This window comes from Anneissia japonica, unplaced genomic scaffold (assembly GCF_011630105.1).
Source record: "Anneissia japonica isolate Jap-2015-1 unplaced genomic scaffold, ASM1163010v1 scaffold287829_len2072220_cov186, whole genome shotgun sequence".
In the NCBI taxonomy this organism is placed as follows: domain Eukaryota; kingdom Metazoa; phylum Echinodermata; class Crinoidea; order Comatulida; family Comatulidae; genus Anneissia; species Anneissia japonica.
In genome coordinates, this window is record NW_022716075.1 from 1,588,399 (window position 1) to 1,592,954 (window position 4,556).

The window sequence follows — 4,556 nt, forward strand, 5'->3', positions numbered from 1 at the left end:
TATTCACATATTTGTATACCATATCGACCAAGTATAACAATTAAAAAAAAAAACATAAAATGAACACACTATACCACCACACGGCTCGTTGTCTGTAGAGCCTTAGAGAGTATCCTACGGAGTTTTATCTTGGTATTATCGTGATTATTTTTATTTATGAAACAGCTAAAAAGCGGGACAATTCGGGGTTGGGGGGGGGACAGCGGGACACGACTCCCCAAAAGCGGGACACTCTCGCCGGAAGTGGGACAGTTTGAACCTATGCGAGTTATATAATATTGCAATCAATGCATTGCTAGATACAGCCTAGCTCTCTAATGAGGCTCCATGTAATTTTCGATCTATTGGCGGCCCATACCCAGCAACTGATTCAAGACTATCTTAACCGACTCGGCCCTTATCCAACTTGGCCCATACAACAACTCGGCCCTTAACCGACTCGGACCTTATCCAACTCGGCCCTTAACCAACTCGGCCCATGAAACAAGTCGCTTTTGGAATATTTTAATGGGAAAGCCTTTTAATGATGTATTAAATCTTAATACCGTATTGTATTTATATATTAATTTGTCGTAATACATGAACGTATTAATGTTTTATGTTATTATCCACAAACAGTGGCGTAACGATGGGGCCGGAGGCCCTGTGTAGGTCTATTTCTGAAACTGGGGGCTCTTTTTGGGTCCCGGTCGCCAATTCCATCGTGGGATTTTAGATGTGCATTGGTATTCTAAATGTTTTTAACGATGAATAAATGATATAATATGGATCCAGAAAATTCCAGGGAGGGACTTTCACAGTGCAGAGTTTATACCACCTTAGACCCACCATGGTCGGGGCTGAGGTAAGAAAATCTATGAATACGCCACCTTTAGATGGCCGGAAATGGCACTTAACAGACATAAAATTGTGAATATAATTTTCTTTTTATCTCCAGTTAAAAAATATTTTGACAAATTTAGTGGGGTCCCGGGCTGGCAGCTCCAGGCCGGCAGCTCCCCCTCCCCACTCTTTATTCCGCCACTGGATATAATATGTCCTACAGTCGATTTCTGACACATTATGCTGTTGCCCTTGTGGGGCTGACATAGAAAAATGTATTATTATGGCACGTCTTGATTGGCCGGAAATGGCATTCACAGACTTAATATTGTGAATAAAATTTTCTTTTTATCTCCATTAAAAACATTTTTGTTGACAAATTTGGTGGGGTCCCAGTCTTTAATCGTTATAATATGATATATGCCCTACAGTCGATTTCAGAGACACATTATGGTGTTATTTATCAAAAAAGTCCTTTTTGGTCAGGGTGCTAGATCGTTTGGTCAGGTTGCTAGATCGAGGAACCTATCGGTAGGGCCCCTTCGGGGCCCCTAGAATTCGGGGGCCCTGCGGACCGCCGCATGAGAGCGCATAGGCGTTTCGCCACAGTCTACAAGGAAAAAAAAGCAGATACACGAGTAGGCATGTTAAAGATGTATTGTCGGCCCATGCTAAATACCAAAAAAAATCATAAAAATATTTTTTGAAATTAACTTGCTCATTTTGAAGTAACATAAAAGTTATAAACTTGAACACAGAAATTAGTGTATTTAAAAAATGTCTACCCATCAGTTTACAGCGAAAAATGATAGAAACTTCCAGTCACTGGAAGTGTGTTTTATTATTTTTATTATAATTTTTTGGTTTAAAAATCAGGGTACACACTTTTTAAATCGAATAATTTTTATGCACAAGTTAATAGTTTGTATGCTATTGCAATATGAGCAAGTTATTTCAAAATTATTTTTGATGATTTTTAACATTAGCAAAGGACAATACATCTTTAATTTACTTTATATTTTAATTTTAATGTAAAAATTGTTACCTTTTGACGTATTTTAATGTTATTTGTTAATTTTGTCATTTGTCCACAGGTGTGTTGGTGGTAGAATTAGCGTTAACCAGGGCCGCGACGAGGACGCCTCTACCATGTATTAATTATTGGCATTGTTATTGTAAATTTTATGGTACATGTATTCACATAGTAATGTTTTCAATGTTTTACGTATTTATACAATCGTGGGCCCAACGCTGGATGGAAATGCAAGAATTAAACTGACCTAAATAGGCCTATATAAAATAAAATATTAAACCCGCATGCCGTCCTTGAGATCCTCAAAGATGATCCTATCATCTTTCGATTCACAAATACATTCATGTTATTTTATTTTTGGACCTTTTAAATGCTTTGGTTTTTAAGAATCCTGACCATCTCTAATTTCGGTTTCCCCGTTCAATTCATCTGGTTGTTTAGAAGCAGATAAACCCCCCCCCCCAAAACCCTATAAAACCAATATTTTACTATGGTTACATTTATTTGCATTTATAAACATGATCAGCAGACAGCAGAAGACTCGAAGTTAATAGCTAAGTTCACATTCAGAATTTAACGTGATCTAGTGGATCATGATCAAGCCAGTCACTTTATGTGAACCAACCAGAATCAAATAACGTGCTCAGCTTAATCACCTTATTGTGATCTAGTGGAGCATGTTGATCAGCGTGACCACTCACAATTTTTGATATACCCAATGACTGGGTCGAAATTACCCAAGATTCAGCAAAAATTGCCCAAAATTACCCAAGCTTCCTGAAAATACATTAAAATTTTTAAAAAATTGTGTTTTTCGCATGTATAGTTTCCCTTTTAGTTCAATTATATAAACCATTTTTTTTATTGTAATTGTTTGTGTTAATTATTAAAATTAATATTCATGAGGTAATAATACGGATAGAAAAATACGCCCTCAGTCGGCAAGTGTTATCAGTGATCAAGTTTTATTATGTAATGCATTAATTAGGTAAGATCAATGGCAATGCAAATCACAAATAAACAATTCTGAACCCATGTTTATAGAAATTAACAGTCAATTAACAATGTTATGTGCACTTCGTTGAGTTTTGCTTACTTGAATGGACTGAAATATACTTTGTTACTTCTTAATTCTTCCTCTATGACAAAAATATTTAATTTTCTTAGTAAAAATAAAATACCCAAGGATTTGAACGGAATACCCAAGAACCCAAGACCAAGTCTATCAAAATACCCAAGATCTTGGGTAAATACCCAAGCAGTGGTCACGTTGATGTTGATTCATCATGATTAACCGTGGTTAACGTGATAAATTAATTCATGAGATTGAATTCAACCAATCAGCCTTCAGTTTATTAAACAGGTCCCAACCTCATTGGTTGTGCTTCTGGTAGATCTTAACCTCATTGGTTGTGCTTCTGGTAGTTTTCATGCAACACTGCACGCATTAGCATAAATAGATCATGATGATGGTTTCTATATGAACGGTTTTCATGATGAATAGATCATGATAAGTTTATCACAATAACTTATGTGAACGTGCCAACTGAAGTAGGTGAACACATCTATTTTTAGCATCTGCCTACTTTTGTCTTAGCAGAGTGCGCCCACATTCCTGAAGGCGGCGTACAAAGGAATTCCGTACAAAGACATGTTGCGTCTGCTTCATCATCAAGAATAAATACTGTGCCGGAGGCGATTTTTTTTCCCGTACGAAACGTTTACATGAAACTCCACTCGGGCCGTCTCGGCTGAATCGACCCGAAAATCTCATTGCAGAATTCAGGAGGTCAAAAGGTCATCAACAGATAAACGTCTACAGAACAACTTCTGAGAGAACGTCACTGTCTAATTTTTAAAAATACATTGATGTTACCATGTTAATACCAATGGGTCGTTTAAAATGACATATAATATTTGATTTAAGCTGCACGAGTAATGAAAATTGTTATTTTAACTTGAGTTACATACTATGACAATTTTAATTTTTTAGTTAGGCCTGGGTTTTGCATAATTACCTAGGCCTACTAAAACGCTTTCTGGGAAAAGCACAAAGAGTAAGGAAAAGCGCGTTTTTCTTCATCTGATCAAATAAAACAGAATGACAGTTATTTTCAAATTAAGAGAAGAGCTGAGAATAGGCAGCTCTAAAATACTGGATGCCATAAGACCTGCCAAAATGGCAAAACAATGTAAAAATGAGCTAGTTATTAATATTAGGCTAGGTAATCGGCAGGTTCTTGATTACAAGGCTAGACCAAGTTAATTACATGTAATGCCGAAATGATAATAATAATAATAATAATTATTATTATTATTATTATTATTACTACCTGTACTTTAAGGGGAACTTAGAAAAAGGGGAAATAACACAAAAAATATTCCCTTTGTGCTAGTTATTATTTATAGGCCTAGTAAATAGTATCTGTAGGTTCTTCATTTCAAGCCTTAGGCCAAGGTAATTAATGCTGAAATGATTATTATTATTATTAATTATTATTATTACCTGTACTTTAATGGGAACTTAGACAATGGAGGAATTAGAGAACAATTAAAAAAACGACGTTAAGGGGAAATAACACAAAAGATATTCCCCTTGGGCGATTATTATTTTTAGGCCTAGTAAATAGTACAGTATCTGTAGGTTCTTCATTACAGGGCCAAAAGGAATGCTGAAATTATTATTATTATTATTATTTTT